Raw genomic sequence first — 24,005 nt, forward strand, 5'->3', positions numbered from 1 at the left:
TAAGGCATGCAACCACTCCGATCTGTGCATAAGTTGCAGAAATAATATTTAAAGGGCATGTTGCTTTGCCAAAACGTAACCCATTCAAGTGGATAGGGTCGCTTTGTACTCATCCTACCCCTGTGGTTTTAGTGGGGTGGCAATTAGATGGTTGAAACAGGCAGTAAGTAGGAAAAATATCCCCTCTTCTCCACTTTTAAACCACCTTAAAAAAAAAAGTGATCACTTTAGCTGCATGAATGAATGAGCCCTTAAAGTGATTTTAAAGTCTTACATTTCATTACGTTTTTTTTTTTTTTTTTTTTACAAACTTACCTGCCCTGTACAATGGAATTACCCAGAGCCACCCCAAACCTCCTCTTCTCAGGTCCACTGCTGGTGCTCCTGGCTCCTTCTCTTCTGGGTGTGCCACCATAGGAAGCCACTTCCTATCATGGCACACCTGTGTGCTTGATCCCGAGCCCCACTGCCTGTGTCCATTGACACAGACAGTGAGGCTCGGCCCTGCCCTCTACTCCCTCGTCACAAGATTTGACTAACAGCAGCAGGAACCAATGGCTCCTGCTACTCTCAGCAAACCCTGCGAAGCCAGGTAGAAGAGGAGAGAGCCACTTCAGGTGGGCACAGTGCTGAGTAGAGTGAGGGCTCAGGTAAGTATTGGAGGGGTGAGGAGTGATACTTTAACCCAAATATTTTTCACCTTACTGCAAGGAATGCATTAAGGTAAAAAAATGTTTAGGCTTTGGAACCACTTTAAGAATGCTAGCAACTGATACTCTTGACACCACAGCAGGGGCGGACTGACAACTCATGGGGCCCCCGGGCAATAGGGGATCATGGGGCCCCTGTGTCCTTGCCCAAACTCAAAAAAGCCTATGAAAAAGGTACCAAGGGCATCTCATGGGGCCCCCTACTGACCTCGGGCAGTGCCCGAGTTTCCAAATGGTCAGTCTGCCCCTGCACCACAGTTGGGCACACAGCTGCTTATGCGGGTTGCAAAACAGTTGAGTATTATTATTACACAGGATATACACTCATCAGCCACTTTATCAGGTACACATGTTCAATTGCTTGGGAACACAAATTGGCTAATCTGCTAATCACATGGCAGCAACTCAATGCATATAGGCATCTAGACATCCTGAAGACAACTTGCTGGAGTTCAAACCGAGCATCAGAATGGGGAAGAAAGGGGATTTAAGTGACTTTGAACATGTTGGTGCCAGACGGGCTGGTCTGAGTATTTCAAAAACTGATTTCCTGGGATTTTCACACACAACCATCCCTAGGGTTTACAGAGAAAGGTCCGAAAAAGAGAAAATATCCAGTGAGCGGCAGTTGTGTGGCTGAAAATGCCTTGTTGATGTCAGAGGAGAATGGGCAGACTGGTTGCTATGACATTCAGATGGTAGGGTCAGAATTTGGCGTAAACAACATGAAAGCATGGATCCATCCTGCCTTGTGTAGCGCTACCCCCGAAGGAGCTGTTTGTATGTTTTCCACGGACCTCCCTTTCTTCACCTCAAAATACACTCACACACGCACACACTTCTGCACATTGTCTTCATTGGCCATTTTAGTGTATGTTTTGTTTTTGAAGTTTATTGTAGAACTGGGGATAGGGATGGGGAATTGTAGTGGGATACTCCAAATCAGAACTGTTCACACTGTGGACATCTAGCTGATCTCTAAGTTGAGCAGTTACAAAGTCTTAGCTGGCAGTAGAAAGCAGACTTCTCCTGTAACATATAGCAGCAAGTAGTTTAGAAGTGAGCTAAGTCTCTATAGCAGTAGTAGCCGTTACAGGGCTGAGCTCCTCGGGTATAAGCCAGTCACAACAGACCGACAGCCCAAAGGTAACATAGCTGAGCAAAGTCCTTTGCAGTAGCAACACTTGGACAAGCTCTTCAGAACACTGGCCAGTGTTCCCTTTTTCCAGACTCACACTGGCTATCAAGCACACAGTGTCCCCAAATTCCTCAATGTCAGTACTCACAAGGCCCAAGGACAAAATGGTTGAATCCTTCCAATCGTCCAAGTGAAACCCTCCAGTGATACCAGACGGAGCTTTGGCAGACAGCTCCCGTCAGTCAGCTTAATGAAGAACCAGGGTCACTCTCTCTAACCTCTGGCCCTCAGGTCAACCCACATGAGGCCACATAGCAGCAAGTGCCAGGCAAGGCAGCCTGCCTCCATCTTGGCTGGTGCAATCCACACCTGGGAAAAGACACTGAACCCATGTGCTCTCAGAATATAAATACCACTCCCAGCATTCAATGGGGCTGCCTTACCCTGCAGTTGGCCAGGGCTGTATCCTTATAAATGTTGTTCATCTGCCTAGTCCCTTCTCATGTTCTGAAGGCTTCCATAGTTTCCTGAAGGCTGGAAGAACTCAGATAAACTCCAACAGCACCAGAACATCATGAGCAGATGTAACTCATCAATCACAGCACCCTGTTAAGCAGAATACCCCACTGAATTTGCCTGAAAGCCTCCCTGGTAAGCAGAGAACCACAGCTATGCTTAACCTAACTGTACACATCCTAGCACCTGACTAGGAGGGTGCTACACTTGTATCAATGGTTCAGGCTGGTGGTGGTGTCATGGTGTGGGGGACATTTTCTTGGCATTAGCAAGGTGTACCTAATAAAGTGGCCATTGAGTGTATATAGTGCCAACAGTTTGGCAGGGATTCTAACCTTTTCTTACACTATCCAAAACTAAAAGTTTTCATTTTACATTCACTATCTTTGTTGCGAGTACACTACTCCAGCTACACTCACCTAGATTAAAAAGTTCCAGAAAACCCTTATTTTGCTGAGAGCTGAGAGCTTTGTGTTTTTTAAGCATTTCTGGACATGTTCTAGAATGGTAGATTTGGTGATGGTGAAATCCCTTGTAAAGGAAGCAACAAAAGAACCCATGGAGGATACCCACCCTAAGTTCTTTTGAGCTGTCAATTTTTAGCAAGCGTCCATTATAAGCCAGCATTATTCAGCTGACTTCCTTGAGATCAGGGTGTCAACCTGGGCTTACGTTAGAATGTCACAGGGAACAATGGTTTTTTCATCACATGGCGCAGTTCTCTGCGGCATTCAGAACCACCATTTCAGGCAAGAGATCTATAATGTCAGGTGACAAGTTTTAATAAAATCATGGGGGGAACGTTTTTCCCACAAAACTTAACAAAACTTAACTACTCCCTACCCCAATCCATCAGACTATCACCTACTCTCCTCACCTTTAGGCGCACCCTGAAAACCTATCTCTTCAGGGAAGCCTACCCCGCCCTCAGCTAATTACTGAACTCCTCCACTCTTCCTACCACTTCTTCCCCCACAGTTGTTTCCTCCTGTACCACTATCCCCTCCCTCCTAGATTGTAAGCTCCAAGGAGCAGGGCCCTCGAACCCCTCGTGTATTGAATCGTATTGTTACTGTACTGTCTCGTGTACTGTCTCCCATTACAATGTAAAGTGCTGAGCAAACTATTGGCGCTATATAAATCCTGTATAATAATAATAATAACTTGGATTTTAATTTACTAGAGACGCAAGCAGGAGCGGACTGACCATTTGGAAACTCGGTCACAGCCCGAGGGCTCGGGGTTAGTAGGGGGCCCCATGAGATGCCCCTGGTACCTTTTTCATAGGCTTTTTTGAGTTTGGGCAAAGACACAGTGGCCCCATGATCCCCTATTGCCCGTGGACCCCATAAGTTGTCAGTCCGCCCCTGCTTATAACACACAACAACAAACTTTATTTTTCTTTTACAGAATCTCTGTATTGGTGGCCATACTTGCTTTGATATATGATCAATTTCCATCTCACTTGCTTCTCTCCAGGACCTCTCCAGAGCCTCCCATATCCTCTGGAACTCTCTACCCCAATCTATCAGACTATCGCCTACTCTGCCCACTTTTAAGCGATCTCTGAAAACCTATCTCTTCAGGGAAGCCTATCCTGCCTTCAGCTAATAACCGAATCTTCTATTTCTCCTATCAGTTCATCCCCCACAGTTATTACCTTTTGTACCACCAGTCCCTCCCTCTTAGATTGGAAACTCCAAGGAGCAGGGCCCTCCTAACCCTCTTGTATTGAATTGTATAATTGCTGTATTGTCACCTGTTACTGTAGGTTCCTGCCTCAAGCGATGTTCAACATAATGCTTGAGGAAGGAGCCTCTATGAGCTTAAAGTTGGCCAATTTAGGAGACCACTTGAATTCCAATCTTTCCATAGCTAAAGTTTATTTAAAAGAAAGTCCATGGTTCTGAACTCTCTCCAGCACTGACATTGTGGAACGTACATTAAACATATGTTTCTTCTGGCACCTCTTGACCATTGAGTACTTGAGGGGTTAAGGCATCCTAGCCCCATTATCCTGGATTCCCAGGGGCCACCGGGTGTGACATGTTCCAGGACATTACAGCTAGGTACTCAGCCAGATCTGGCACAGCTGGATGATGTGAAATGGCTATAGTGTAGCCCACATCCCCTCCCTTCCCTTCCAGCAGCAGCACAACCACCTCCTTCCCTATTCTTCTCACTCTAGGGGGAGGGTCAGAGCTGGGCAGAGTTTGGGGAAAAACTCCCTACTGGTGTCAGCAGAGCAGATAATTGAAAGGTTTCTGTCCGACTAGCTGAAACTAGTTGGGAGAACACAAAGGAGGAGATAAGGGGAGCATAGCACTGCTGGCTGAACCCAATCCAGAGTGAGGAGGCTGCTGTGAACAGAAGCAACCAAGCAGGTAAGCAGCACCAACTAGTTGTGTCCCAATTGCCCAGTGCTACTCAAACTTTTATCACTTTTTCTGCCAGTTCAAGTCACAGCAGAGTTGGACCATGTCTATTATCTCTGGTTATTTTAATTTAGAGTCAGCTCAAGGTTTTCAAAATATCTTCCATGGACTTGCAAGTAATCTGATCAGTTTGGTGAGAGTTTATGGTGGTCACACACGTATTGATAGGCTCATTCAGTTGATCATCAAAGCAAGTTAACTGGATTGGACTTCCATAAAAATTGCAGAGCAAATATCCCTTATTCAATTGATCATATAGTGCAACCCAGCTGATTGGCTTTAATAAAAAAAAAATGCATCTATTCAATTTAGAAAACCCTTTATTGATTTTGACTGTCAAGTTGATCAGCCGTGGTGGAATTTTGATGATTGCTTATGATCAATTAAAAAAATATCTGTGTGCCAGAAATTGTTTTTTTTATATAAATATAATAAATAATTGTTTTGAATAGTGTTGCATTAATGACTGTTTGTGGTTTAGATTTCTGACTTACAAATTTGTATTTTCAATCACTATTTGATTGCAAAATGCAGAACAATACCATGTGTTACTTTGTGCAATGTGTTAATCCATGTTCAATCACTGGAGTAAGGTCAGTCATACCTAGCTCGAATGCAGATCGCAATGTATGGCCACTATCAGGGTTAACACAAATGCAATGTATCATAAGGGCTTATTGTCACCATTTCAACCCGGTGCAAAATATTTGTGCTCAGTTTTAGATCATTTCCTTTTCTCTGATGGAGGCGATGGTTCCATTTTTCTACCAAGGCTGTGCTATAGAAAGGGATTGGGTAGACGGATTATGGGATAAGCTCTAACTGTTGACATAAAGTCATTTGGACACTGCACCATATTTTGAAGTGTTATATTAGTCTATAAAAGGAAGCTGCTGACTTCAGAAATTTACCAGCATGTTGGGAAATCTTTTTTAAAAACCCACGCTCAAAGTCAAATGCTTTTTTTCTCCAATGATAGTTATCACCAGGGGCGGACTGACCATTTGGAAACTCGGGCACTGCCCGAGGGCCCGGGGTTAGTAGGGGGCCCCGTGAGATGTCCCTGGTACCTTTTTCATATGCTTTTTTGAGTTTCGGCAAGGACACAGGGGCCCCATGATCCCTTATTGCCCGGGGGCCCCATGAGTTGTCAGTCTGCCCCTGGTTATCACTAAGCTCAAATAGATTGCATTGTTGGTAAGAGTTGGATGATGTATAGCCTGTGAAATGTTTCTTTTTAATCCAGGCCAAGTGCAACTCATACTGCATACTTAGTCAATTCATATCAAGTTTCCATTGTATTTATAACTTACCAATTTATAATGAAAACACAGGAATTTGATTTAATAGGGGCAAATAGACTGTGCACTTTACAAGTGTAGTTGCTCAAGAGCTTAGTAAATGGGGGGAACTTTACATATTTCCATCATCTAATCATGTGCAAGCAAATAGGCTGGGGTTTTTTTTTTGCAAGTGATTGGGTATTCTTTGTTAGATGAAGCTATTCCTCATTTACCAAGCTCTGGGGCAACTGCACTTGCAAAATGCATACGTCTATTTGCCTTTAGTAAATCCACCTCAATATATTAAGTGCATACATAGTGTAAAAACTAGGTTATACAAAAAAACTAAAACCCTACAGTTCATTTTCAGCAAGCCAAATTTATTGTTCTGTTCTCCAATGTTTAAACGGCAAAAACATTCAAAAATATTGAATCCAAATCAAATAGTAACATTAAAGACCAAAGCAGTAGTAAAGCCTTGGTGGAATATTGCGAACAAAGACAGCTTCATAACTTGACCTGGGCATATATTGGACCAGACTTGGGTACTATTGCACCCTGTGTAGACATTACTGTGATGCCTCTCAGATCTTCACCTTTGCCAAAGAAGCTGGAAATTTGACATCCCTGCTTTATAATAGTTACCGTACCACATTCGAAAGTTTATTGGGCAACTAAGCTGCAAATTGGGCAAGTGAGCTGCAAGCACAGTGGCTAAATGGTTAGCACTTCTGCCTGGCAGTACTAGGATCATTGGTTCGAATCCCAGCCACGGCACCACCTGCCTGGAGTTTGCATGTTTTCCCTGTGCCTGCGTGGGTTTCCTCCAGGTACTCCGGTTTCCTCCCACACTCCAAAGACATGCTGGTAGGTGAATTGGCTCCTGTCTAAATTGTCCCTAGTATGTGTATGTATGAATGTAAGTTAGGGACCTTAGATTGTACGCCCCTTGAGGGTTAGGTACTGATGTGAATGTACAATATATATGTAAAGATCTGCGTAAATTGACGGCACTATATAAGTACCTGAAATAAATAAATCCCTTTTGAAGCTTCCTCTCTTTCAGGGTTTGTAGGATGTAGTATGTACTGCATCTTCTCGGTTACTGATTTGCCATTGCCACCTGTAGGTTAGAAGCTAGCACTTCACATTGCATTTTAGGAGTACAGCTTCACTCTACAGGAGGGGAGAAGAAGCTTTGACAGATTGCCACTTGGATGCCCCATTGTTTAAACAAGCTTCCAAGTAATAAGGTAGCGGATGGTAAAATAACGAGGAGATAAATAGATGAGGGAACAGGTTAAGTGTTTACTAGAAGTACCTAGTGTTCCACCAAATGATGACACCCTGTGCAGCTACAAAGGTCACACATAACCAAGGTGGACAATTTCCATTGACTTGGGTAGTGTTGTATCCAATTGTCATTAATGTCTTCACATTCAGTAGACCTCTGGGACTGCTCATTATGGAACAGTTGTCTAATTGTCATTTTTAACCAAGGTTCCTCCAGGTGCAGCCAATTGACCTCCTATTTGGTGGTGCCAATCATAGTCTTGGGACCAACGATGAAAGGCAGCAGCATGATACCAATGATCTTTATAGCTGTCTTTAAGACCTCCTACACACTCCAACTAAACAGCCTTATGCTTACTGCAGCTAAAAATGCCCATTGTAGAGGCGTTTCACATTTATTTTCTGCCCCCTAAATGTCCCTCTTTGTGTCCATGCAGACATGTACAGGCATTTAGACACAAGAGCATTTAGGGGCAGAAATCTGAATGCACCAAAATCTTGTTCAGGAAAGGAGCATTTGGGCAAAAGAAACTTCTGATGCACCTTAACCTGTGCAAACTCCTAAATGGTAGGTGCACTTAGGGCTTGACCATTCATTAATTTCAATAGTCAGAATAAATTACTATTCCGGCCAATTAAATGAAAAAACACCCAAACGCTTGACGCACCTGAAAGCGTCTTAACATGGATTTAAGCCGGTTTTTAATGCTGCTTTTCTCCTTCCAGGAAAAAGGTGTTCATAAAAGCTTTGTGTGCATGAGGCCTAAGGTGTTCTGACCACCACTGTAAAGGGTTGCATCCTTCCTACTGACCACCAATGTAAGAGGCATTTTTCACATAGAATCTGATTATTTTTTAGTTCCCCGTGAACTGAAAATTTTAGAAGTTCCTCTAATGTAAAAAAGCTGAGAAAAGCTGGTCGATCAATTGAATGTAATCCTACGTGGTGAAAGTACTCCACCCGCTTTGCCAATTTTGGCTGGGACTGATAGTGGAGCTCTAAAGGCACCTAAGATCACTAGGCTTGGGGAAAGTATATACAATATCAATAGTCATTTTTAATAAACCTGGTCAGAAATGTATGCCACAAGGATACACCTAGCATAAATATTTTCCAAGTTGTTGGACTTTTTTGGGCACAATCCTTTAGGAACATTGTGAAGAAAATCAGTTTAGTCAACCACCCAAGAAAGCAACTTGTATGGGAGTAAACTGATAAAAAATTATAGACAGAAAACTGCACATAGTTGGAATGATGTTTTTGTTCTTAGAATCATAAAAAAAAAATTAATTGCAGTTGTGAATACAACTTAAATATTTATAAAGCAGCATATTTTCAGGAGTCTATGGTCCCACTGGTAGACTGAAAAGTCCTGGAAGCTCACTCTTCTTTATTAACCTTTTACTTTATAATGCCCAACAAGATGCAAAGCAGCTTTTTTTCCCTAAATGCTGGCACCTATTGTGTACCATTCTCACTATTAAAACTTTTGTGGATTCAGAGGAAACAATACTCTGTGTATGAGCTCATTGGCTGCTGCCGAATGCACCATGGGTAGGCAATCTATTATATTCAATGTTTTGCTGCTCAAGGCTGCAAGGTTCACAGATGCTCATGTCAATGACCAGTCCATTCATAGCTTGTTGCTGTCCATCACAAGCGCTGCAGGAGGTCTGTAGAGGGGTGGAGAGCTGTGACTATAGACCAAGTGCTATTGGTGGTGGTGGGGGGTCAAGAGGGTAGAGGGGTGAAAAGGACAGGATACAGGGGGCATTTTTTTTTTTTTTTTTACTGTATAGGCAAACTAGACACGTGCCTGGGTTACCATTCTGTAGAAGTCTGCATAAAAAATGTTTTTGTCCAATGGCCCTTTCAGTTCTATTTTTCCTTTCCTTTTGTTCTAAATCACCATGCTTTTCCCATTAACATTTACAAAACAGCAAAACATGGGCATTTTGTACAAAGGAGCTTCTTACAAAAAGGACTTTAGGCAACATCAACACGAGCTTGATGTTTTAGGCCCAGTTCATACTGATGCGGTGCGGGCTTCGCAGCAAATTCTGTGTGTTTCCCACAGCGCATCAGAATCACACTCTATGCATGCAAACCGCTGTGGATGTCAATGTTAAGTTAATGATACCCCCAAAATGGTTTGCAAAACACACTGCGATTGGCTGAAGCAGATTGCTTGGGTGTGAACACCCATGCGATCTGATCCCAGTGCAAAAAATAAAGGACCCTGCACCTTTCTTGCGGGTGCATTGTGCAATTTGAGCCATACAAAATGAATGGCTCAAATCGCACTGCAAAAAAATCACATCTGTCCAAATCATATGTGGCTTCCTGAACCGCATCAGTGTAAACCGGCCCTTAAGGGTAAAAACATATTCAAAAATATTTTATCCAAATCAAATATTAAAGTTATTGACCAAGTCAGTAGTCAAGTCTTTATGGAGTATTGAGTACAATGAAATCAAGGAAAGTATCATACCTTGACCTGGCCATAGATTGTAAAATCTGCACTGGATGCAATAGAACCAATGATGCCCCTCAGGCAGGGGTGGACTGACCATTTGGAAACTCGGGCAGTGCCGAGGGCATGGGGTCAGTAGGGGGCCCCATGAGATGCCCCTGGTACCTTTTTCATAGGATTTTTGAGTTTGGGCAAGGACACAGGGGCCCCATGATCCTCTATTGCCCGGGGGCCCCATGAGTTGTCAGTCCACCCCTGCCCTCAGGCATAGATCTTCAACTTTGCCAATGAAGTTGGAAATTTGACATCCCTGCTTTGTAATAGCTCCCTTACCATATTTGAAAGTTTATTGAGCAGTTTACTGGGCAATAAAAACTGCATTAGCCAAAATGTGCAGCGCATACAAAAGTAATCAATTTATGCCATCATTACGTGCAAAATTATTTAGTAATACCCAACAACGATATCTCTTATGCATAAAACACCATAAATGCGTATATAGGCAAAGCCAGCTATTACCATGTCATGGTAAATTAGTGTGTTGAATATATAACGACAATATTTTCATTAAAGGTTATATGCATATAATACTTGCGCTTAAACCAAAAACCACGTGTGAAAAAAAATAAGTTTGTGTGAGAAAAGAAGTCTCAGCTTTAAAATAAAGGGATTCTTTTTCTCCACTTTTCTTAATCATATAATAGATATCCCATTGGATTCCACAGGTGAACACCACTTCATGTGAAAAAAAGGAGAGGGGGGCTTACCAGAAAGATTTGACCCTCCAAATTAAAGGGTGGTCATACACAGCTTTATGGACAGCTCACATAAATGTACGATAAAAGGAGTGGTGTAAATGATTACATGAAAAAATGACTCCCGATTATAAATGTACAAATTAGGGTATGGAAGTGGGACTCTAATTATACCTCAGTGGTTCACAAGTGAACCTATGTTATACACACAAACACAAATATGCATAAAAGTTATAGTTGATTACATTGACATATAATAATAACCTTCTCTAGGTTCAAACATCTTTCTTGGATATAAATGCTTCCAATAACGTAGGTCGACGCGTTTCGTGGGTATTCCCGCTTCTTCAGGACCCACAAATCATTTACTAGAAAATATACTTACGCAAATCTGAAATATCTCTAAAATACAGAAAAGAAAATACCAATGAAAAATTATATGGACAGCTCTGTTGGCTCTTGCTTCAACCGTAAGGCACCAGCACACAGCTGCAAATAGTGCTGGGGTCCTTCATATAGATCCACAGTTTGCAAACAGAACATGCAGGAAATAAAAACGCACTCCATCGTGTAAAACCAGTGATCCACAGGTTTATTAGTTTAAAAATGAACTTAAAAGAAATGAAACAGCGCTGTACATAACCTCAATGGTGCCCACATCCAAGATGGCCCCGTTTCGGCACGTATGCGTGGTGACGTGTGCCCTGGCTGCTCCCAATACATTTAGTCAAATGTGACATCATCAGGGGTTTAATTAAGCTTCATATTGGGCAACTGAACTGCAATCCCTTTTGAAGGTTCCTTTCTTTCAGTGTTTGTAAAATGCAGTATGTACTGCATGTCCTTGGTTTCTGATTTGCCATTGGCACTTGTAGGTTAGAATTAGCAGTTCACGTTGCATTTTAGGGGTGCATCTTCACTCTACAGGAGAGGAGACTTTGGCAGAGATTGCCTCTTGGATGCCACATTGTTTAGGAAGCTTCCAAGCAATAATATAGCTGATGGTAAAGTAATGAGGAGATAAATAGGTGAGAGAATATGTGACGTGTTTACTATTTAGTATCTAGTGTTCTCCTAAATGAATACACCTTGTGCAGCTGCAAAGGTCACACATAGCCAAGGTGGACAATTTCCATTGACTTACATAGTCTTGTATCCAAATGGTATTAATATCTACACATTCAGTATACATCTTGGACTATTCATCATGGGGCAATTGTCTATCACAGCCATTCTCAACCAGGGTGTAATTGAGCCGTAGGGTTTCCCCAGAGGTTGTTAGGGATTCTTTGAGGTGTGACCAACTGACCTCCTTTTCGATGGTGTAATTTGAAAAGTTTGCTATGCGCATTTTGCCCCTTACTGAATGACCTATATCCCAGTCATGTTCTATATCCCAATGCAGGACACAAAACTTGACAAGAATAGCAAGGGGGAAAGGTCTTCCAACGATTGTGCATGCCATGTTTGGCCACAAAGGGGCCAGGCATATGGACACTATTTCGTTGCCCTCAAGCATAAGATCTGCCAGAACTTCCCAAAACTTGAACGGTTGCATCGTGTGACACTAGCAATCAGGCAAGGTTTCCCAACATTTTCACCTTCCCCAAAAAGCCTTGCGTGGCCTTATTTGTTGTGATGCATTATGGTTGGAACAGGAGACCATCATCTCATGTATGGGCTCCTTAAAGCATATGTCATAGCAAAAAAAAAAAGTGAAGACATGCAAGTTTCCCAATGTTTTATTCCTTTAAAGACCCTTCAAATACAGAAAAATACCTGTTGATCTGCCAGAAATGCACTCTGCCAGGGGCAGACTGACCATTTGGAAACTCAGGCACTGCCTGAGGGCCCTGGGTCAGTAGGGGGCCCCATGAGATGCCCCTGGTACCTTTTTCTTAGGCTTTTTTGAGTTTGGGCAAGGACACAGGGGCCCCATGGTCCCCTATTGTCCGGGGGCCCCATGAGTTGTCAGTCCGCCCCTGCACTCTGCTTCTAATTTCTGTTGTAGAATGACAACACAGAGTATTTTTGTGCACCAAGTGGTGTCAGTCCTCCCCAGTGTTTTGTTAAACTACTAAACCCCTGTCCAGGGGCGGAATGACCATTTGGAAACTCGGGCACTGCCCGAGGACCCGGGGTCAGTAGGGGGCCCCATGAGATGCCCCTGGTACCTTTTTCATAGGCTTTTTTGAGTTTGGGCAAGGACACAGGGGCCCCATGATCCTCTATTGCCCGGGGGCCCCATGAGTTGTCAGTCCGCCCCTGCCCCTGTCACATCTCCACAACATAGTGCATACTTTGTCTGTGTGCAGAGCATACATGATAGTTCTGAAGTTCTGGAAGATCAACAGTTTTTTGCACTTATCCTACAGATATAAGAAATGCTTCCAATGGTATACTAAATAGAAACAAATAGGAAACGTACATTGTCAGGGCTTACATATATATTAAGGTGTAAAGCCCAAACTTTTTTTTTAATTTTAGAGTAGGAAATGGTTTAAACTTTCCTCGTGATTTTTTTTCCTTTAATTTTGCCACGTGTGCCCTACTGGGGGGGGGGGGGGGGGGGGTTCCACTTCACTTCTTATCCTGTCAACTCAACAAAAAGTGAGAGAAAATCTCCCCAAAAGTGAAGTCTCTTCCCTGAAAGTTGTCACCAGAACAAAGTCCCGTCTGGAAGACTCGCTCTTCTGTTCCTGTTATGGAAAACTCACAATTTGGATTCACCCTCTTAGTCCCAGTGACAGTTGTCTAATGACAAACACAGTGAGTAAAACGGGGACAAACTCCATACCAAAAATAGTTTGGGCTTTGGATACACTTTAAGGGTAAAATATGATAGGACTTGGTGGAGTTAAAGCTGAAAAAAAAATCATTTTTGCACATTTGCTATGTACGAATAAATGAGCTCTAATGCTGTGTTTTCAGTGTTTGGGTGACTGCTGAATTAGTTAAAACTCTTAGTTTCATTTGCCTCCAACAGTATAGTAAGTGTAGAACTTCTATTGCTGAGGCTTACAGTTCCGACTCTCATACAGTCAAAATTAGTAGGTCACTTGCACCCCACCTTGTCCATTCACGAAAATGTCTTGTATTCCTTTCACAGAATGAAAGGAATTCTGTGATTGGAGAGGGAATCATGAGGTTCATCCACCCCTCTCCTTGTCCATCACAAAATGCCTTGAATTCTCTGAAAAGAATACAAAAGGGCTTATCCATAGACAATGGACGTCAAGCGATCCACTGTCCTTCATGGTATGCATTATATGAGAGCGGGAACTGAAAGTCACATTAGCAAATGTGCCAGGATAACTTTTTTCAGGCGTTCAGCTTTAAAGTGTGTCAGGGGAAAATAAAAAAAAAGGAATTTTTTAGTACATCTCTGCAATACATGCATATTTCCCCATGTTTCATCCATTTTATAGACCCTGTAAGTGGAAAATAATCCCTGCAAAAAAAGGCCCTTGGCTCCTATTATTATTTTGGGCTGAAGACACTGTGGAATTTCTGTGTCGAAATTGCAAGAAATGGAGTCAGTCCTTCCCATTTCTTTTTTTTTTTTTTTTGCTGAACTGGAAAAGACAATTAGACTTCTTGAGATAACAGTCACATATTGACCTGGACAGCCCTACATTTCTGGATCGACCAACAGGTTTTATTTTTGCACTTTGAACACATAAAACTAAATGTTTAAAAGCAAATAAGTTAATTGTTGGGGTTGGCATATATTTAAAATGAACCTGTCAGTCATTTAAAAAAACTTTTTTTAAACTTTTAAAAAATATACATTTTGCAGGTAATAGCAGGTAACAGAATGCCTGTCGTTATTTTTATTAACCACAAATGTCTTGTTGATCTCAGTTCATTACTAAGGGCTTGTCTTCTATAACTTTAGGACTAAATTCAGTGACCAAAAGGGGCGTTAGGGACGAAAAGGTCACTAACTTCTTAAATTAGAAGTGTGATGTCCATCATGTTCAACCTCTTACATTTCTGGCAGCATTTGGCCAAGAGAAAAGCAAAACCAACCCTCCAAAAAAGTGACTTTATTTTCCTTGATTTATATCAGTGGTGTACAGACTGCAGCCCATTGCTTGCCATTTTCTATTCATTCATTCACTATTTCTCCTACAGACATTAACAATGGGGCATAGTTCCTGCTACTGACACCAACCGTGGGGCACTATTGCTAGCAATGACACCAACGATAAGACACTATTCCTGCCACTGACACCAATGATGGGGCACTATTCCTTCCACTGATATGAGTAGAGCCTTAAGGTACAGGTATTGTCGTCGGATGTTCAGGGACATGAATAAAGGCTCAAGGTACAGGAATCATTGGAAGTCAAGGGACATGAGTAGAGCCTCAAGGTACAGGAATCATTGGAAGTTGAGGGACATGAGTAGAGCCTCAAGGTACAGGAATTATTGGAAGTCAAGGGACATGACTAGAGCCTCAAGGTACAGGAATCATTGGAAGTCAAGGGACATGAGTAGAGCCTCAAGGTACAGGAATCATTGGAAGTTGAGGGACATGAGTAGAGCCTCAAGGTACAGAAATTATTGAAAGTCTCAGGACATGAGTAAAGGATCAAGGTATAGGAGTCATTGGAACTGCAGGGACATAAATAGGGGCTCAAGGTACAGGAATTATTGGAAGTCCAGGGCCATGAGAAGAGGCTCAAGGTACAGGAATAATTGGAAGTCCAGGGCCATGAGAAGAGGCTCAAGGTACAGGAATCATTGGAGGTCAAGGGACACGAGTAGAGCCTCAAGGTACAGAAATTATTGAAAGTCTTAGGACATGAGTAAAGGATCAAGGTATAGGAGTCATTGGAACTGCAGGGACATAAATAGGGGCTCAAGGTACAGGAATTATTGGAAGTCCAGGGCCATGAGTAGAGGCCCAAGGTACAGGAATCATTGAATGTCTGAGGACACAAGTAGATGCTTAGAGTGTGTCAGGAATGTTATCATCTGTCTTTGGACCTGTAGCATTTAAGATACACTACCTCCATAAAGCAATGTTAGGGCTCCACTTTTAACGTGGAAAACCCCTTCAACTTCAAGGAGTTGAAAGGCCATTATACAAACTTCACTTGCGCTCTGTCCCGCTACCTCACTCCCATCTGTACATCCCTTGTTAACCTCAATGGCTCTCCCCACTTCATTAAAACCTCTCATGTGGCTTCTCAAATATTTATACAGCTTTTAATATGCTTTATTTGACTGACTTCCAAGACTCTCGACCTGCGCATTCCTAACAAGCGAAACTCCCTTATTGCTTTAAGCACTGTGATCCAGTTAAAGTTAATTGGGCAATTAATGGGTAATCCTCAGTTTGGAGACGGGAACATGACATGAAATGCTATTCCTAATCTTACGTATGTTTAAAACCCGCAGAAGTTGTGGCTTCTAGCCAATGCTAACATTAGATTATTGACTTTACGGAAAAAAGGGGGAAAAAAAATTGAGGGGACTCAAGTCTTCATGTTCATGCTCAAAACTCCAACTGCTTCTCTGCCTGGAGCGATATTGTAGTCTTTCTGGAGTACCGTTACTCATTATATTATGAACTGCTTCATAAAGGCAAATTTTTACTGCGTAAACCAGATGTGTCTGAATTTAAGCACCTCCATAAAGTGTGCGCTTTTCTTGCCAAATTCCAAAAATGTATGGCTATGTAGACGTCTGTTCAGGCAATGCTTTGTGTTTTATAGAGATGAAAAATATCCCTTGCAATTTGTTATATATTAGGGTTTCTAAAACCAAAACCAAAAATGTAATAATTTGCAGCTAAGATGTAGTGGCTGCAGTATTTTTTTTTTTTTCCATCCTGCCAGTAACAATCCCCATCCTAGGATGATCATACTCTCTGTACTCTATCAATGGAGGAGTAGCATTGTCACCCTAGGCTCCTCTCCCAATTTGGACTACACACTCCTCCCTCTTTCCTCGTCTGCATTATATTGGGAGGAGAGGAAGTGTAGTTCATAGAAAGTGCCTAGAAAAACTCAAAACATTGTTTGAAAGGGCATTTTAGTGCACAGGTAGCCACAAAGACATTTGGATTTCTGGCAGGAGCAACAGGTATTTTTCCTGTAGTTGCAGAAAACAGACTTGACCTAAACAAAGCTAAATGCAGCTACCACATCCAAGGTCTGGTAATGGCCATATATTGCAGTTGTGTTTAAATATCCTTTAACTAAAAATTAAGGCTGATCCTTGGATTCACACAGCTCAATACCAAGAGCTGCATGAACCTAAAGTGTATGTAAACCCCAACAATGAACTTCTCATATTTGCTCCCTTTTGGTCTGTTAAATATATAATTTAAAGAGTTTTGTTAGATCTGTTTGAGAAGTAAAAAAAAAAAATACCTGTTGATCATGTCAGAAATTCAAAGCTGTCCTGTGTAATCTCAAGGAGTACTCCTAGTCAGGGGCGGACTGACAATTCATGGGGCCCCCGGGCAATAGGGGATCATGGGGCCCCTGTGTCCTTGCCCAAACTCAAAAAAGCCTATGAATAAGGTATCAGGGGCATCTCATGGGGCCCCCTACTGACCCCGGGCCCTTGGGCAGTGCCTGAGTTTCCAAATGGTCAGTCCGCCCCTGATCCTAGTTCATATCTTGTACTACAGAATGATTAGCCTTTATATTGTAGATATCTGAGTTGGTGAGAAGGAGCTGTTTAGCAAAAGACACTGGGTAGGGCTGACACCACTCAGAGCACTGTGCAAGATGTTCCATCACTATGCAGTGTGTTGTCAGCATACAATGGCATTTAGAAGCAGAGTGCATTTTGTAGCAGATAAACCAGGTATATTTCTGTACTAGCAAGGTGTTTTAAAGGGGGAAAACACCGGGAAATGTGGAAGTGTTACAGAGATGTACTGCATATGTATGTTTTTTTTTGTGTCCAGACTTATGTTGTATTACTAAAATTACTTTTGCTTAACTGATGGAATGGATGGCTTTCTATAGTTTAAGCCCTGTACACATGGGCCAAATAACCAGCTTCTGTCAAACCATTTTGCTGGAAGAGCAGCATCCAATTTGGCATTCGACCTGCCAGTGTTGACCGGTGTGTTATGGCGGGGAGGCAGTCCCTCTTTCAGAACACAATAGTTCAGCAGGGAGATCACTGTACTACTAGCTCTTGAGCTCTTTAGTTCTTGTTTTCATTCATCCCACTGGACTGAATGAAAAAAAAAATGTGTACCCAGAATTGTGGCAGTGGTGTCCAAACTGCGGTTCTTTTCTTAACTTTATTCAGCCCTTGGGGCACTGTTCCTCCAACTAATATGAGGTACTATTCCTCTGACACCAATGATGAGGCACTATTTCATCCACTGACACCAACAGCGAGGGTATTACTTTCACTGACACCAAAAATGGAGCATTAATTCTTTCCACTGACACCAATGATGGGGACTATTCCATCTACTGTCATCTATGATAGGGCATAATTCCTCCCAGTAACATAAACAATTTTACACATTTTTCCTCTCCACAACAATGATGGGGCACAGTTCCTTCCACTGACACCACCAGTGGGGCAGTATTTCTGCCACTGACACCAGCAAGGGAGCATTATTCCCTCCATTGACATCAATGATAGGGCACTTTTCCTCTCGCCAATGTAAATGATTGGACACTATTCCTTCTAATGAAAACAACAATGGGATACTATTGCTCCCATTATTACCAATGTTGGGCCACTATTCCTCCTCCTAATGACCATAGGCTCTATGTAAATGTTTTCCTCCCACTGATGATAGGGCATTTTGTACTCCCACTGGTGAAAGTTTGAAGGACAATAAACTGGCCCTTTGTTTAGAAAGGTTGGAGACACCTGGTTTAGGGTATACAGGTACTGGAGGATCAGGAAGGATTTTTTTTCCCCTGCAGGAGAAAATTGGATCATGCTTTGCTGGACTTCCTTTGGATCAACTGTGGGTGTAGGATATTAACTTTTTTATTTATGGTTGAACTGAATGGACCTTTGTCTTTTTTTCAGCCAGACTAACTATGTAACTAAGTAGCATGTGGCACTGATTAGTTGCATGCAATTGGAGCACCGTGGAAGATGTTCCATCACTATATGCTATTTGTGTAGTTCAGGAACCTGTTTCTTAAAACCTCACAAGTCTACCAAAGCATACAAACCAACATTACTGGAAAGGTCCAGGCGTGTGGTGGTACTAGCCAAGTACCTGTACACATTCGCAAATCAGTTTCTGTGCACCTGAGGGGGATAAAGTCCAAGGTTAGGACCCAAGACCCAAGCTGTATACAGAACCTTGGATTCAAAGTCAAGAACAAGTCCATGGTCCTCCTGATGCGAAGATAAAAGGCCACTTGCCTTGTGCTGTTCCTCCTGCCACAACCAACTGGATAGTCTTCTGCTGGCCACACATACAGGACTTACAGGCAATTTTAACCACTTTCAAAAACATTTTAATGGTGGTAAATAAAAACAATAGTCAGGGTGACCATCCACCACCAATATAGATGTTGGTAGTCTTCTGTTCATCTGTTTAATTGTTTTACATTAACAAGACTTTGAAGTCAGGTCAAGAACTCATGGCCTCCAAGTGCTAAAATAAAAGATCACATGCCTTGTACTTCCAATCCTGCCTTGACTGGCTAGCTTTATGCTGGACAAACATACAGGAATTTGCAAGCATTTTCAAAAAGATTTAAATGGCAAATACAAACAAGACCAGGGCAACTTACCACCACCTCTATAATCATTGGATGGTGCTGGTAATCTTGTTCATCTGTTTGGTCATTCTTGACAATCAAAAGCTGATGAAAATGGCTGAAAGTTGCCTTGTGTGGCCAGCCTTATGTGTACCATACATCTTATGTTTGGACTGTACAATCTTCTATATATGCCAACAACTGCTTAGTACGAGGGACTGCCTAAATTGATACAAACTGAATTGCTTATTTAGGTCATTTTCATTTTATTAAAGATTTGGTGAAACCAGGGATCATGCTTTTATATTGTGGTAACACTTGCAGCACGGCACTGTGCATGCATTAAAGCATCTCCTAGTGGATGGTACCCCACAGGGGCGGACTGACAACTCATGGGGCCCCCTACTGACCCCAGGCCCTCGGGCAGTGCCTGAGTTTCCAAATGGTTAGTCCGCCCCTGGTACCCCAATGTAATAAGGTAATGTGCCTGCACTGAAGCACACCACAACATACTACCAGGCGTAGATTTTTGGAGAAAGATTGGGATATAGTGTGGGCCATGCTAGGTTGCACTGGCAGCTCATTCAAAATGAAAAGACTGCATTAAAGTTTTACTAAACTCACAACAGTAAAATCAGTCTCTATATGCAGTAAAGCGTGATTGTTATATGTACTGTGGAACCTTAAGAGTTAAGAATGCTCTGCACTGTGTAAAAAGGCTGTTTGATCCTGTCTTCTCTGATCTTCCCCTTCTTCTGTCCCCAATCAATCTGCTGATAGCACATAGCCTTGGGGGCAAGCTGCACATGCTTAGTTATTTTTATTATACAGGATTTATATAGCGCCAGCAGTTTGCTCAGCGCTTTACAATATAACGGGAGACAATACAGCAACAATACAGTTCAATACAAGAGGGTTAGGAGGGCCTGATCCTGGGAGCTTACAATCTCAGTTTTGGTGTGTATTACCAGAGAGGTTTTTTTGGGGGGAGAGTGCATGTGATCAGCACAGGGCCAATCAGCGCTGTCCAGACAGAGGGTCAGAGATCCTGCAGCTTTATAGGACAATGAGGGGAGAATGAAAACCCCTCCTAAAAGCTTTAAAAAGTGCTCTGCTGGACACTGATAGAAGTCACAAGACTGCTCTAACTGCTGATGAGAAAAGGTATTTAGCAGTTTATATTTACTAAAATTATTGCATTTCCATGTTGTGTGTACTGTGGGAGACCAGATATAGTGAATGCAGGGTTCGGGGAGACCAGATATAGTGAATGCAGGGTCCGGGGAGACCGGATATAGTGAATGCAGGGTTCGGGGAGATCAGATATAGTGAATGCAGGGTCCGGGGAGACCAGATATAGTGAATGCAGGGTCCGAGGAGACCAGATATAGTGAATGCAGGGTCCGGGGAGACCAGATATAGTGAATGCAGGGTCCTGCGGAGACCAGATATAGTGAATGCAGGGTCCTGGGAGACCAGATATAGTGAATGCTGGGTCCGGGGAGACCAGATATAGTAAATGCAGGGTCCGGGGAGACCAGATATAGTGAATGCAGGGTCCTGCAGAGACCAGATATAGTGAATGCAGGGTCCTGGGAGACCAGATATAGTGAATGCCGGGTCCGGGGAGACCGGACATAGTGAATACAGGGTCCGGCAGGGGAGAACAGATATAATGAATGCAGGGTTCAGGGAGACCAGATATAGTGAATGCAGGGTCCTGGGGAGACTAGATATAGTGAATGCAGGGTCCTGGGGAGACCAGATATAGTGAATGCAGGGTCCTGGGAGACCAGATATAGTGAATGCAGGGTCCGGCCGGGGAGAACAGATATAGTGAATGCAGGGTTCAGGGAGACCAGTTATAGTGAATACAGGGTCCGGGGAGACCGGATATAGTGAATGCAGGGTCCGGGGAAACCAGATATAGTGAATGCAGGGTCCTGGGGAGACTAGATATAGTGAATGCAGGGTCCGGGGAGACCAGATTAAGTGAATGCAGGGTCCTGGGAGACCAGATATAGTGAATGCAGGGTCCTGGGTTTAGTACATGTTGATGCATGATGCCACAATGTACCACAAAAAGGGTTACCCTGGCCCAAGGCTAGGTTCACAGTGCTACGATTCGATTTTTAGTGGGATTATGTAGTGCAACTTGGATGGGGTTTGCATATTCTGTGGCGCCAAAATCAAACTGGAATCACAGCAAAGTAGTACAGGAGCCTTTTCCAAAATCGCGCCAAGATGATTTGCATTGATATGAATGGGTAACATTGAAAACAATGGGGTTTCTATTGTCATGCGATTCTGTGCAACTCAAGTTGCATCTGAAATCACACTAGTGTGAACAGAGCCTTTTGCTCACCACATATTGCAATCTGACTGTACAATGTTCTTTAGATCTACCAACAAGTAAGTAGTGCAAGTGTCTGTTTGATTGGATAGGAATTGGTTGGATTGCTTAGGTAGGTCCTCATATTCATATAGCTTTATTAAGCCTAGAAAAAGATTTCACAGTCGGATTGTAACATATATGTTACAACATATACAATCCAAATGTAATTTGTAAGGCGCACAGCCAGCACAGGTGTCCTGCTGAGAAGATGAGATATTATAGAGACGCGTGACACAATGATGATGGTTAAACTGACAATTGCTTCCAATATGGAACCCTTAGGATCACTCCTGGCACGCTGCAAGCTAGCCGTGTTGTACTATTGGATCTGTGATGGCGATGTTTTGACGAAGTTGCACGCAGCCTCGTCCGCCTGTTATGATTGGGTTTTGCATTCTTTTATGTCCAGGCCAGCTCACGTATTGTTCTGATTGTCGTATTCTGGTGGAGGGGCACGGGGATTAAAACATTGTGTGCGTCTGGCTGACTGGAGTGTGAATTGCAGATTTTCAGGCCTCTCTAAATCCTGGTCAGGGGGCCCCAGATGGGAATGTCCCCCCTCAGGGAGCGTACCATGCTGGGTCCTGTGGCTGGAATGTGCCCGGGGCTGTTAGCCTTGCACTGCACAGGTCACAGTCTTCATTCAACAGATGGACAGGACCATAAAAACAACAGTGAGGGGTGGGGAGGGGGAGCTGGTGGGGTTATATGACTTGTAAACCTTTACAGGGTCTCCAAGTAGTTGGAGCTCTTTGTGCCTTGAGTGTAGTAAACTAGAAGACCCTTGTTTAACCAATAGGGGTTGATTTACTAAAGGCAAATAGAGTGTTTGCTGTGCAGAGGAATTTGCCCTAGAGCTTCATAAAGGACATGAAGTTCTGATAATTCCGTCATTCAATCATGTGCAAGCAAAAACTCTGTTTTTATTTTAATTTTCCTTGGCTGTGATTGGGTATTCTTTGCAAAGTGAAACTTTTCCACATTTACTGAGCTCTGGGGCCAAGTCCCCTGCAAAGTGTAACTTCCCTTCGCAAGGCGAACAGTCTATTTACTTTAAAATGTTTGTAAAGTTTTTTCTTTAGGTTTAAGTGATACTAAAGTCCTTGGATTTTGTTTTGTTTTTAAATAACAAACATGTTATACTGCTTTCTGTGGGGGCACCCGACAGGAGGGAAGGGTCACGTGCGCCAGCGGGGAACCAGAGTTTTTCAGTGGTTTTGCACAGAACAGCCCGGGTCCTCCTCTTCTCTGGGTCCCTGCTGGCGCACATGACCCCTCCCTCCTGTCGGGTGCCACCACAGCAAGCAGCTTGCTATGGGGGCACCTGAGCGGGGTCACCACCGATCTGCGGCTCTGCCTGTCCATTCACACACAGAGCCGCAGCTCAGCCCCTTCTCCCTCTGATTAGCTCACTGGCTGTGATTGACAGCAGAGGAAGCCAATGGCATCTGCTGCTGCCTCCGCCAATCAGGAGTAAGAGTCCCCAGAGAACCGAGGCTCTCGTGGCTGGATTGCGATGGGGCGCAGGTAAGTGTTGGGGAGGATGTTACACACGGGAGTTTTTTTTTTTACTTATAGAATGCATGAAGGTAAAAGTACTTTGAACCTTTAGAACCACTTTAAAATAACAAACCTGTTATGCTTTTGTGCTCTGTGCAATGGTATTGCACATAGTGCCCCTGAACCTCCTCTTCCCGGAGTGCCACCATAGGATGCCACTTCATACGGGGCGTACATTTTTGTAAAAATGTCCAACCTTTAGAACCACTTTAAAGAGGAGCTCTGGTTGGTAAGAAAAAAAAAAAGCCAGCAGCTACAAATACTGTAGCTGTTGACTTTTAATAAAAAGACACTTACCTGTCCAGGAATCCAGTGCGGTCATCACCCAGCCTGCTTGTCATGTGGGAAGCCGACTGTGATTTCCTGCAGCTTCACTGCTGACTTCCCATTAAGCATGTGCAAATTGCTCCGTGCTTTCTGAATAGATCCACAGCCTTGTAAACAGGGGAAGGAGGGCAGAATGTCCCCTCGGATCACTCAGCCGAGCTTAAGTGGGTGCCAGAACCTGCTTCCAGAAAAGAAAAGGTTTACGTTAATGGAGGGAGGAGGAGGAGAATGAGCAAAACTTCCCCTTTCTAGGTGATATTTAACTTTAAGTGAATCTAACCCATCCTAAATTACTAAATGTATACATTCAGGAGGGTAGTTGAAGCAAGGCTTACAAATATATTGATGTGTAAGTTCACATCATTGCTTTTTGCACTAGTTTCTTCAATATGCCTACAAAAGTCC

At 43.0% G+C, this 24,005-nt stretch overlaps 1 protein-coding gene across 1 annotated transcript in view; it reads left to right on the forward strand.

Moving 5' to 3' along the window:
• Positions 1-4,589: 4,589 nt before the first annotated feature.
• MDK (midkine) overlaps positions 4,590-24,005 on the forward strand; it is a 43,970-nt gene continuing 24,554 nt past the window's right edge. Inside the window, exon 1 of the mRNA XM_089684556.1 lies at positions 4,590-4,748. The gene's annotated coding sequence lies outside the window, so the exon portion shown is untranslated. The remainder of the gene's footprint in view (positions 4,749-24,005) is intronic.

The sequence above is a fragment of the Staurois parvus genome, unplaced genomic scaffold, assembly GCF_062004578.1.
Source record: "Staurois parvus isolate SC_StPar_1 unplaced genomic scaffold, SC_StPar_1.0 ptg000350l, whole genome shotgun sequence".
Classification (NCBI taxonomy): Eukaryota; Metazoa; Chordata; class Amphibia; order Anura; family Ranidae; genus Staurois; species Staurois parvus.